We start from the raw sequence: 13,821 nt of genomic DNA, 5'->3' as shown, positions 1-13,821 counted from the left end.
GTAACTCTGTGGTTCACACGACCATGAGGAGAGATTTCAGCTCTTCTTCCTTAGTCACATGGCCCCTGGGGCTTGGCTTTGGTTTTAGCCCCACCTCTGTGTGTGTGCCTCCCACCAGAGTCTGCTCCAGAGGTTGCCAGAGCACACGAGCCCAACAGGTGGGAGGGGGCTAAGGCTGCAATTAGAGCAAGCAGGCTGCCCAAGCGGTAGGGTCCCAGGGTGACTATTTGGATGTGCAAGCCCATCAGGTGGGAAGGAGCTGAGGTGGTGACTGGGGCAAGTGGGCCACCAGGTGGGAGGGTGCAGGGTAGCAATTGGAATGCATGAGCCCGTCAAGCAGGAGGGAGCCAAGGCAGCAGTGGGTCACGGGGGTGTGGTGGGGGTGTGTGAGCCTGCTCCAGCAGGAGCCCTCCCCAGTGCCCTTGGAGGCAGGGGCTGACATGTGAGGAGAGAGGCTTCAATGGCGGCTTGCCCTTTGAGCTTTACTCAGCAGTGGTGCTTCACTTCTGTGGTGGTTCAGGCTTCCTCCAGGACCATTCCTGGTTGTGGAGCTCCTCACTCCCACCCCTTCAGGCTGTCTCCTCACAGCCAACAGCAGTCCCCTCTCTGGGTCTGCTCTCCAAACCCCATGTTCCAACACCCAGCCCCTGTGTGCACTGGTGGTCACCCATCTCAGGCTGGGGTGTGCACTGCTGTGGCACGGACCATCTTTGTAGGTCTCACTCTGTCCTGCCTGCCACATACCAGTTGCTGTGCTCTTCTCCGAGCCCACAAAGCTCCCCTTCTGTCCCAGCTGATCTTCCTGCCATTGAGGGGGCTTCCCCAGATGTGGGAACCTCTCCTCAACTTCAGCTTCCCGCCAGGGGAGGAGGTCCTGTCTCGCTTCCTCTTCTCTTCCTTTTCCCTTCTTTCTTTTGTCCTATCCAGTTACGTGGGGATGTTTCTTGTCCTTTTAGATGTCCGAGGTCTTCTGGTAGTGTTCAGCAGGTGCTCTGTGAGAATTGTTCCATTTGTAGATATATTTCTGATGCATTTGTGGGGGCAGATGAACGCCACATCCTCCTACTCCTCCGTGACCTTGAGGATCCCCTCATTAAATTTAATGTGCTATTCTTAACCAAAATTGGCCATTATAAACAGATTTTTTAAGCTTCCCATATAGGTGAGGGAATTTTCCCATCTTTCCAGCTCATTTTTTTTTCCACTATATTTGTCAAACCTTAATGGCCTTAAGTTTCTAGAAGAAATTGCTGTATATATAGAATATTATATGGCCATAACTACCAGAGATTTGTTCATTGGATTTTGATGTGCTGTAATTAGCGAATCCTGTAAATACTAAGAGCTAAGCTTAAGACAAATTAAGGTATACTAAATATTTCCATGAAACATAGTGACCTGAGGGAGTACTTGTTTTGGAAATATTTACCTGTCTTAGTAATAAACATCATTTAAGAAAATTTGGTTATTTGATAAATGTATTTCTGTCTTGACAGGATTAGGAAAAAGAAAAAGAAAAAAAGGACAATTTTGACTTACTGAGACACCTTCTTAATGTCATGGACCAAAGTTGATGGGTTAGGGTATTTTCATAGGGTAACATTTATTTTAATACCTAAGGCAGGATCACTACAGATTTCTTAAAATGATGTCCCATGACATACATTATTACAAAATTCAGAACATATTTATACAGTCTCATATGGGTGGTTTATGTTGATTTAAATTTCAGCACTACATCGGAAGAAATGTTTTCAAAATTAATTACACATGCCAGGGAAATAGCAGCAACCACTGAATATTAATTAGACCCCTCCCAGGTAGAAAGATAGAATGTGCATTGGAATATACAAGTATCTAGTCCAGGAAAGAGGTCTTAGTGGAGGTTTATAAGAGATGAGTTCTGAGAACCAAACTTGGGCATACTAATGATTATAATAACAAGTGATTATTGCTGTGCTTTGCATTTTACTGTATAAATTATTCTATTTATATTCAGTACACTTTTAGTATGAAAATTTGCAGGGTTCACTATATTTACTGTATTTTATTGCTATTGCTTTCTGGAAAATCACTTTTGATGAAATTATTGTTTTCTTTTTTAGTTTTAACTTTTAAAATAAAAAGTATGTTAAATGTGTTCATTTTAATGACAAAATTAAAGTAAAATTACTGTATTTGTTTTGAAATTATCAAGGAGTAAAAAATGTCTTCATAGTTCATCATTTGTAGTTTGCCTCATATAGGCCCAGTGGCATAGACATTTATTAGTTTTAAAACCTTTTGTTATATTTATTAGGTGACTTTTATGACAGGTGACTATATCCATGAAGCTATTACTGTTTCCAGAATCCTCAGGGATGTTCCATCTCATGTCAGTGATCAGAAGTTAAATGTTTTTAATGGAGTGTTAGTATTTAGTTTATGTTGTTTCCTTTTCTGTGTGTGATTATTTTAAATTTTACTCTGCCTATCCTAATGTAAATAATAACAACAAATCCAAAAGGAAGTAAAGTCAGTCCTACAGAAGGAAAATAAAGTCTTTTGAAACCTACTTCCTTGGAAGGAATGTGCTCCTTAAAAAAGAGTTACTTCAGGAAGTTTGGCCTATAGTTTTGGAATGTTAAAAGAAAAAATCAGTCTTTCAAGGCCTCAGAAATAGCATTTTAAATAAAAGCAGCTAATTTTACAAACCCCTAATAGGTACTAACATTGTACTAAACTGTTCAGAGACAGGCTCTCATTTAATCTTTACAACACCCTGTACTATAGATATTTGGAAATAGGCCAGTAACTCAAAGATATTTTCATGAAGAAATTCAAAGTAATTAAATTTATAATACAGACACTAGCACTTTATCTTTTAATTTTCAGCATGATAATTGGTTAGTGTTACTGTTTACCAAAAAATGTATTATTTAAATACATTAATATAAGTGTTTTATAGAGGAGCCTAAATATATTCTTTGAGCATTCAGGCCATACATTTTATTAGAAGTAGATTATAAAATATATTTTAATTAAAAAAATGAAAACTCAAAATTGAACTATTTGCAATAAATGATATGTTTCTATTTATATAGATGGTTCCAAAAAATCCATGATTCTTTATCATTTCCAAATTAAATGCCTTTTAAGTCGAACTAAAATATTTTATTTTCCAGCATTAGGTAGTCATTATTTTAGTTTTAGAAAGACATGATTTGTAAGTATGAGTAAATAGACCTAGGGAGTTGTGTCAGAAAAACCAATGGAAGTAATGGGAGAAATAAAGAGTTATCAGATATGATAGTATTCTTTTTAAAAATTGTATGGTCCTAAGAAATGGAATTCACATGAAATTCAGTGGCCTCTAGAATTAAACAAGGAAGGTTATTAGCATATCTAAGGACCAAATGAATTAGAAATGTAATTAGGTAATATAGAAAACTAGGTTATTGCAGATTTCATTTGGCAAATGAAGAATTAGGTAAGGTATAACTTGAATATAAGATTTTGGACTATAGAATTATCTCCTTTAGGTTATGAAGTCAGTGATAAGGAATGAAAAAAATATAGCGTTCAGTTATCCATCCAGAATAGCCTAAGGAATGCAGGCAGCAGCATAGATTTTTAGGCAACCTCAATCAATATCCCTCAAGCCCAAAATGTTTGGAATAACATAATTATTTCCTTAGTGTGCTAACATTTTTTCAACCCAGGAAGATACGTAACTAGGTATAGAGATTTTGAAGAAAGTCACAATACCTGTTAATATTACTGTGTTAAGAAACATTTTCAATGATTTTAACTGTAATTTAAAAAATTTTAAGTCTGTACTTGGTTGTGATTCTTTCACTTAACACCCAGGAGAAATTAGTGTATGAAAATATTCATAGCAGTTTTATTAGTAATGGAAAAAACTAGAAGTATGTCCATCAAGATAAAAAAAAGAAAAAAATTGTGGTAAATCCATATTGTAAAAGAATTTAATAAACAGAAACCTCAATTAAATAGAGTTGGGAGACCAGAAGGAGGAGCTCTATGCCCTGTAATGATAGCAGAGGCCAACAGGAAGAAAAAAGACTCCTCTTCTTTCCTGGCAAGGACACAGCCAGTGAAAAGCCATGGGCTTTTTGTTTGCTCTAACCCTCCCAACTTTCTTTTCCTCTCCATAAAAGTGTTTTTCTTCTCTTGCCTTCTGGGGGCTTGTCATGGTTGCAATTGCATGGTTCCAATTGCAATTATCCACTGATTCCAAATAAACCCATCTTTCCTGGAGAAATATCTGGCAGTCTGTTGTTTCAGGTCAACATTTTGTGGCTCATATGAGGACCAGAGAAGACTTAAGATAGCTCTGGGGCTGGTGTGCAAACAGGAGTGGTACTCACAATAGATCCCATTGTTGCTCACTGTTTTTCTCACCAATCCTGGAGTTTAAAGGTATGTTTTTCTTCTGGATCTGAGTTCCCACCCTCTCTGGCTTTGAAGCTCTCCATTTAAAGGTTTTATCTCTCTATTTAAAGGTTTTGTCTTTCTGGTAGAGGCCTCAATCTGTATGCAAGTACTCACTTCAGTCTGATTTTGAGATCAGACTTTCACTGAAACTGGCTAGCCTTTAGTCTTTTCCCTGGAACAGGTACTGCTTCTCCTGAAGTCTGTTACTTTGGAAACATGGGTTGTTTCTCTGAAACAGTGCTGGATTTTTCAGCTTTTGGCCTATACTTTTGGAAGAGCTATTCTCTGAAAACTGGCTGAAAAAGCCTTTGGCCTGACTCCTTTGGGACCAAGCTGTTTCCTTTGAATTGACTGGGATTGGCTTGCAAGCTGTTTGAATTGAATCATTTGTCATTTGTGCTGTAAGCTGTTTGAAAATTGTTCTTTTCTCTAGAGGAAAACCCTGCAGGAAATAGGATCCCAGTTATCTAAGTATTTTGACACCCCCCACCCCCGCCGGGACTCTTGCCAATTTTGTTTAAAAACTACAGTCCTTCCTCATGAACATTTCTAAATAAATGTACCACCTGACCAAAAGCAATTTAAAATATCAGTGGCCATTATGGGGAACTTTTGAAATCCCCAAACTTAATTTTCTTAAAACTGAATTGGACTACAATAGCTAAAAACTTTCTAGAACTGGGTGGTATATTTTGATTGATATTTTGAGGTTTCCTAATGTTATCAGGAATCTAAAATTGCCTCTCTGTAAAATAAGGTTTAAGATTAACTGAGGTAAATAAATGACTAAGAAAGATAAAATGGGAATTCCCTAGTGGTCCAGTGGTTAGGACTCTGCACTTCCACTGCAGGGGGCATGGGTTCGATCCCTGGTTGGGGAACTAAGATCCTATAAGCTGCACAGTGCGTTTAAAAAAAAAAAAAAAAAAAAAAAAAAAAGATAAAATGGCTCCCCAGGCTCTTCCTTGACTTCTGTATGTCAGGCTCCACCTCCAGCACCATTATCTTCCTTCCTTTCTATACTGCTTACACCTCCACCATACTCTCAAATCCCCTATACTAATTCTCCCACCACACTTCCCCTTTTCTCTGAAGCTCTCCCCATTCTCTTTTCCTTTGAACTTGTCAGAACTGGTCCCTTTAAAATTAAGCCTTCTGAGGATCCAGAGGCTACACTTTTAATTTCTTATTTTCCTTGGACTAAAGCTGAATTGCAAACCATAGACAAAAATTTCCCAAAGTAACTGAAGATCCTCACAGATTTGCTGAGGAATTTAATGTAGTCATTCAAATTGTCAGTCTGGTTTCTCTGACTTATATCAGCTAGTTCACATGCTTGTCAGTGAAGATCAGGCCCTATATTGGATGAAAACCACTAATTGAGAAAGGCCTGAAAGGTCTCTAGAATTACAAATGGGAGACCAGCCCACTAATTTATTATGTGATCAGGCTTGGGCAATTACTAGGCAACTTTATCAAGCAATGCCTAGGGCTTTTCAAAAGGCTTTTGATTGGAACAAAATTCAGGCTTGCACCCAGAAATCTAATAAACCTGTTTGTGATTATTACAATAGACTTCAGATTATTTTTAAAGAAAATGCTGGTCTTCCATATTTTGATTCCACCCAGGTAGCTTTGAACTCTCTGTTTATTAATGGGATGAACTGGGACCTTTCCCTTCTGGTAAAAAGGTTCAGGATGGAAGGGGAAACTATTTCCACTCCAGATTTAGTTCATTTGGCAAACCACCTCTCTCCTACTCTAGATTAGTCACCTCCAAGGAAGACTGCCAAGATTCTTAATCTTTAACTCCAGCAAATAGGCTCCTAAACAAAATCCAAACCTTCCTACTTTCTGCTATTATTGCAAAGAACCAGCACACTGGAAGAGAGATTGTTAAAAGTTTAAGCACTTTATTCACCTTTAGCTTTATATGCAACCTTTCCAATGTCCTCCCAATTTTTAATGACAAGGCTCCCAGGAATTACAGGGGCTCTTCCAAACCTTTCTTAATCAGCTTGGATAAGCATTTCTTGAGATGTTAGTGGAAATAATCAATAAACAATCTATAGTAGGAATGGAAGAGAGTTTTATTAGAGCCACACTGAGGAGTATAGCCTGGGAGGCTCACAGATTCAAACAACACTTGAATTGTATTCCGTTGGACTGCAAAATGGGTGAGGCTTATATAAGCAAAAACGGTAAAATTATTTAAGTCGTTTGTCAAAAATTATAATTTGAGCAGGGAAGAAGTATGGGTGCTTGTTAAGCAAGGATTGTTTGGGGTCTGAAATGATTGTATAGTTATAAGAAGAGACCTTGAGACCATAAGGTTGCCCCTAGCAGCTGGTGGCAGATACTGTTTAGAGAATGGCTTGTGGTGTCCTTGAGTTTGATATAGTTCAGAAAATTCAAGTTCTCTGTGATGCACAAATGTGTCTGAAACCACATCTGCAATCGCTGCCAGGCTCCATTTTTGAAAACCCAAACCACAGTTACTCCACTTTGACTTTTAAATGCATTATTTTCTTTAATGGTTGAAGCAGATGTACAATGCACATTTGATTAGACAACAAAACAGGCTGTTCTAGTTTGCATAAAATTCACTCCAAATCATGTATAAGTGAGAATGACTTCCCCCATACCTCAATAAGTGAAAATTTCTTCTATTACTATGAATCTCTTCAAGTCCTTATTGACACTAGAGCCACACTCTCTTAACCCCACTACTATAAAATGGTTCCTGCCTTTTTACTAAAACAGTTCAAATAGTGGAGATTTCTCATGAACCTCAAGAGGTTCCTGCCTCTGAACCTGTTCGGTTTTGTTTCAGCCCTCTGAGAGATATCCACCCTTTTCTCTTTGATACCTCTACCCCTATCCATTTATCAGGCTGAGACTTCTTAGAGTAACATCATGCTAAAATGTCTTCCAAAAAGGAAAATAATTCTAGATACTGACTGTAATTATCAAAATAACTCACCAGGTGAATTAAAGTACCCCTTGAAATCTTTTATTTGTTTTATCTCTGATGTTACTAGAGCAGATTGTGAAAACACTGACCATTTGTCTTTATTGAATCAGCTACCACTTTCCTAATGGGCAAAATCTCCAACTGATGTTGGCAAAATGCATAGTGCATCTACCATCAAAATTCAAAAAGGACCCCCCCCAAAAAAATAAATCTCTTCCTAGAATTAATCAATAACCTATAACTAAAGAAGTTCTTCAGGACATAAAGCCCATAATAGAAGATTACATGGCTCCAGGCCTCATTATCCCTTATACTAGCCCCTGTAAAACTCCCATTTACTGGTGAGAAAACCTAAGGGCTGAGGGTTGAAGTTGTCCAGGACCTCTGAGCAATAAACAACACTGTTATTCCTCAACACCCTGTTGTTCCTAACTCTCATATGTTACTAACATCCATTCCCACCAAAAGTAAATTTTTGACTGTGATTGATTTATGCAGTGCATTCTTTAGTATTCCAGTTGATAAAGCTTTTGGAGAAAGATCTTGTTCAACGGGGAAATAAAAAAAAATTAATAAACAGAAACCTCAATTAAACAGATTTGAGAGACGAGAAGGGGGAACTCTTATGCCCTGCTATGATACTAGAGCCCAACAGGAAGAAGAAAGACTCTTCTTCTTTCCTGGGAAAGACTCAGTCAGTGAAAAGCTACTGACTGTTTACAACAGCATCCCCAGCATCCTTTTCCACTCGCTAAAAGCGCTCGTCTTTCCTTGACTTGTGGGGACTTGCACGTGGCTCACCATGGTTGTAGACCTCAAATTGCAGTTCTCTGTTGATCCTTAATAAACCAACCTTTGTTGGAGAAATATCTGGCAGTCTATTTATTTTAGGTCAACAATATTAGATACTCAGAGAAATAAGAAAGAAAACTAACAGACAGCATCTTGGACTAATTTACATTTTTATGTAGAAATTTAGTAACTTATACTCCAGACACATTTGAGAGGCTGTATGTTTTATCATATCTGCCAGTTTAGTTTATAATATTTATCAGATTAAGTACTTGAGAAGAATATTACTTGAAATATAAAAAAGGAAACTAAATAATTTAAATATATAAAGATTGTTGCAAATAGTTAAAAACACATGAATTTTTTAATGACCCCAAACATTTTTCAAAAGTTACCTAAAAAGTGATTGCTAAATTTTATAGTCCTAATAATCTTGAATAAATTTTGGGCATCTAGACTTTAAAATTTGTGACTTCAATAAATTGGAAATTAATTAAACTAAATTCCCCAGTGCTGATTTCTGTACGCAGAACTGCCCTCCAGGACATCAAAATAAACAAAAGCAAAAAAAAAAAAAAATTCCTCTTATATGTAGCAGAAGCAGTAAGCACAAATTCAGGTTTCAGATGAATAGAGATATTCTAATAGTCCCTTGGGTTTTTAAAGAAGATTTTAAAGGAGAGCACTTTGACCTGAAATATTGTTTAATGATCTGTGGGTGCCAGTTCTTTAGAGTTCTGCCTCTTCTGGCTAACTTTTTGTGCCTTTTGTAAATGTGCTCATAAATGCACAGATAATGATGCTTTACTTATTGGCATGGATTCCGTGCAGTTTAACAGTTTTTAAAGAACAGACAGCATGTCATTTTTCTCTCTCTTACAGTTGTATAGTGAGATTTGTTTTTCAAGTTATTCTTTTGTCCCCTCCAGTTTATTTCTGTCCTTTTCTATTCTTATATGTAATATGGTAAATAAATACAAATCTCAAGGGGATAATTTATTTCCCTTGTTTTACTACCTTTTAATTTTTTTTCTTTTTACAAAAGCACATGCTGCACCATCATAATGTTAATAATAAAGTAACATTAATTATTCACCTAGCAGCAGCCTGAAAAGAAAGGGTACATAGAAGGAGGAGAGAGTCTGAAAGATAAGTTAATGATATCATTATCAGTATGTTTCAGTATGTTTTTACATACTTCCCACCTCCAAGCTTTATAGTTTCACAATACTTCATCACGAGTATGAGTTTTTGTGTTCTTCTGACAAAAAGTTGTTTCTCTTAGCAATTATCATAAATTTTGAAAAAGGAGAAGAAGCTTTTAAGTGGAATTTCTTTAACATTCCTAAGGCTCCTTGGACTCCTGTTAGCATGTCTTATTAGTATCTGTAGTAAAAGCACATTTCTCCCTTGTTGTTATACATTTCTAACTTTTCATTACCTCCTTATAAACAATTAAATCACAAAGTAAGCAAAGCCAATTGAATGGTGGCTGAACAGCCATCACTACTGCATAGTATTAAAAATTGAAAAAGAATACAGTTTAGCTTTACCAGCTAATTTAGTTAGGTATCACCCTAAGGCATCAACATCATTTATCACTATCATTGCAGCCTGGCATGAAGGAACAATCAACAGTAGCATTTACAAAGCAAATTAAGAACTTTTAAAGTTCTTTTTGCTCAGGAAAGGAAAACAAACATTTTATATCCTTTATGTATAAATCCTTTGTGGTGAATCCCAGTGTCACGATCAGCCTTAACATTTAGAAGTAAGAAATTCTAATACAAGGATGCACTGCCACATGTAATTATTTATGGTTCTCAGATTCCTGAATATCATAAAAATTGTAGCCTCAAAAGGCTGTGTTTATGTTGAAAAATAAATTATATTCAAAATAGAAATGACTCTACTGTCATTCTTACTAATAATTAAAATGTAAATTATCTTTATTCATTAGTTGTCATTTTAAATGTTTCTTATGAAATCATGTATTTAATACAGCAAATATTATTCATTTTTTAATAGACTTTAGTTTTTTAGAGCAGTTTTGGGTTCATAACAAAACCGAGAGACAGGTGCAGAGATTTCCCATATACACACTGCCCCTACTCATGCACAGCATCCTTCTTACCAAATGCCCCCACCAGAGTGGTACATTATGTTACAGCTGATGAATCTAAATTGACATGTCATTGTTACACAAAGCCCATGGTTTACATCAGGATTCACTTTAGTGTTGTGCATTGTATGGGTTTAGACAAATGTGTAATGACATGTACTCATTATTATAGTATCATACAGCCTAGTTTTATGGCCTTAAATATCCTCATTGCTCCATCAGTTCATCCTTCCCTCCCTCCAAACCTCTGGCAACCACTGATCTATTAATATCTGCATAGTTTTACATGTTTCATAAGTTTATATAGTTGAAATCATATAGTATGTAGTCTTTTTAGATCAATTTCTTTCAGTTAGTAATATACACTTAACTTTCCTACTTAATTTTGCATGGCTTGTTAGCTCATTTGTTTTTAGCACTGGGTAACATTCCATTTTCTGGATGTACCACAGTTTATTTATCCATTCACCTACTGAAGGAAAGCAGTACTGTAGCATTATAATAAGTCTTGAAGTCGGGTAGTGTTAGTACTCTAACTTTGCTCTTCTTCAATATTAACTTGGCTATTCTAGGTCTTTTGCTTCTCCATATAAACTTTAGAATTAATATGTTGATATGCACGAAATAACAGGCTGGGATTTTTTTTAACATCTTTATTGGAGTATAATTGCTTTACAATGGTGTGTTAGTTTCTGCTTTATAACAAAGTGAATCAGTTATACATATACATATGTTACCATATCTCTTCCCTCTTGCATCTCCCTCCCTCCCACCCTCCCTATCCCACCCCTCTAGGTGGTCACAAAGCACTGAGCTGATCTCCCTGTGCTATGCGACTGCTTCCCACTAGCTATCTACCTTACGTTTGGTAGTATATATATGTCCATGCCTCTCTCTCACTTTGTCACAGCTTACCCTTCCCCCTCCCCATATTCTCAAGTCCATTCTCTAGTAGGTCTGTGTCTTTATTCCCGTCTTGCCCCTAGGTTCTTCATGACCTTTTTTTTTTTCATAGAGTACATATATATGTTTTAGCACATGGTGTTTGTTTTTCTCTTTCTGACTTACTTCACTCTGTATAACAGACTCTAGGTCCATCCACCTCACTACAAGTAACTCAGTTTTGTTTCTTTTTATGGCCGGGTAATATTCCATTGTATATATGTGCCACATCTTCTTTATCCATTCATCTGTTGATGGACACTTCGGTTGCTTCCATGTCCTGGCTATTGTAAATAGAGCTGCAATGAACATTTTGGTACATGGCTGGGGTTTTGATTGAGATTGCATTGAATCTATAGATCAAATTGGGAAGGACTGACATCTGGACAGTATTGAGTCTTCCTATCCATGAACAGGGAATGTTTCTCTTTTTCTTTAGTTCTTTGTTATCTTTCATCAGAATTTTGTAGTTTTCCTCATGTAGATCTGATATGTATTTGTTAGATTTATACTTAAATGTTTCATTTTTGGAGTGCTAATGTAAACAGTATAATGCTTTTAATTCCAAATTCCACTTGTTTGTTGTTGGTATAGAGGGAAACAGTTGGCTTTTTTATATTAACCTTGTATCCTGCAACCTTGCTATAGTCCCTTATATTAGTTTCAAGAGTATTTTTTCCTGATTCTTTAAGATTTTCTACAGTAGATAATCATCATCTGTGAATAAAGGTGATTTTAGTGTTTCCTTACTGATCTGTATACCTCTATTTCCTTTTCTTGTCTTATTGCATTAGCTAGGACTTCCAGTATGTTGTTGAAAAGCTGCGGTGAGAGGAAATATCCTTGTCTTTTTTTCTGATCTCAGTGGAAGAGCCTGGAGTGTCTCACTATAAAGTATGATGTCAGCTTTAGGTTTCTTATAGATTTTTAAAAATCAAATTGAGGAAATTCCCTTCTATTACTATTTTAGTAGTTGTCATAAATGGGTGTTGGGTTTTGTCAAATGTTTTTCTCCATCTATTGATACAATCACGTGATTTTTAAAATAGTTTTTTCTGCTGATGCGATTATTACATTATTTTATTTTATTTATTTAAAAAAATTTTTTGGCCATGCCACATGGCATGTGGGATTGATCCTATGCCCTCTGCAGTTGAACCTTAACCACTGGACCACCAGGAAAGTCCCATATTCTTTTATTTTGAAATATTGTACCAACCTTCTATTCTTCAGATAAATCCCAGTCAGTCATGGTGTGTGTGTGTGTGTGTGTGTGTGTGTGTGTGTGTGTGTGTGTATACATATATATATTTTATGCTTTGCTGGGTTTGATTTGTAATACTTTGTGAGGATTTTGGCATGTATGTTCACAAAATATATTGGTCTCTAGTTTTCTTTTGTTTTTAGCATTGGGGTAATATCTTGTTTTGGTGTTAGGGTAATATTGGTCTACTAGAATGACTTGAGAAGTATTCCCTCAGTTTCTATGTTCTGAAAGTGAATGTAGAGAATTGGTATAATTTCTAACTTAGATGTTGATATAATTCACCATGAACACATCTGGGCCTGGTGCTTTCTGTTTTTGAAGGTTATTAATTGTGGATTCAATTTCTTTAGTAGATATAGGTCTACTCATTATCAATTTCTTCTTGCATGAGTTTTGTTCAGTTGTGTCTTTGAAGGAATTGGTCCATTTTACTTAGATTATTAAATTTGTGGGCATAGAGTTTCTCATATTATTCCTTTATTATCCTGTTACTATTCTTGGGATATGTAGTCATGCCCCTCTTTTATCTGTGATGCTAGTACCGTGTGTACTCTATTTCTTAGTTATCTTAGCTAGAAGGTTATCAATTTTATTGATTTCTGTTCTTATTTTTATTAATAGATTCTGCTACTTTTGGATTTATATAATTTTCTTCTACCTTTTTAAGGCAGAATTTTAGATGATTTATTTTAGATCTTCTGCCTAACATATGCATTCAGTGCTATAAATTTTTCTCTAAAAACTGCTTTTGCTGCATCACACAAATTTTGATGTTTTGTCTTCATTTTATTTAGTCCAAAATCTTTTAAAATTTCTCTTGGGATTTCTTTTTTGATACATGCATTATTTAGAAGTGTGTTGTTTAATCTCAAAGTACTTAGAATTTTTCAGGTATCTTTCTATTGTTAATTCCTAGTTTAATTCTTTTGTGGTCTGAGAACAAGAGTTGTTTTATATATATTCTTGTAAATTTATTAAGGTATGTTTTATGACCCAGAATGTGGTATATCTTGGTGAATGTTCCATGTGAGTTTGAGAAGAATGTGTATTCTGCATTTGTTGGATAAAGTAGTCTATAGTTGTCCATTATAACAGTTGGGGTTGCTGAGTTAATCGTGTCTTTAATGATTTTCTGCCTGCTGGATCGGTTTCTGAGAGAGGGGGATTGTAGTGGCCAACTGTAATAGTGGATTCATCTTTTGAAATTTATCCTTGCATTTCTATCAGTTTTTGCCTCATGTGTTTTGACACGCTGTTGTTGGGCACATACACATTAAGGTTCATTGT

Source organism: Mesoplodon bidens (genome assembly GCF_964165515.1).
Source record: "Mesoplodon bidens genome assembly, chromosome: 4".
In the NCBI taxonomy this organism is placed as follows: Eukaryota; Metazoa; Chordata; class Mammalia; order Artiodactyla; family Ziphiidae; genus Mesoplodon; species Mesoplodon bidens.
The sequence above is the reverse complement of the archived record's forward strand: the minus strand, read 5'-3'. Positions refer to the sequence as shown.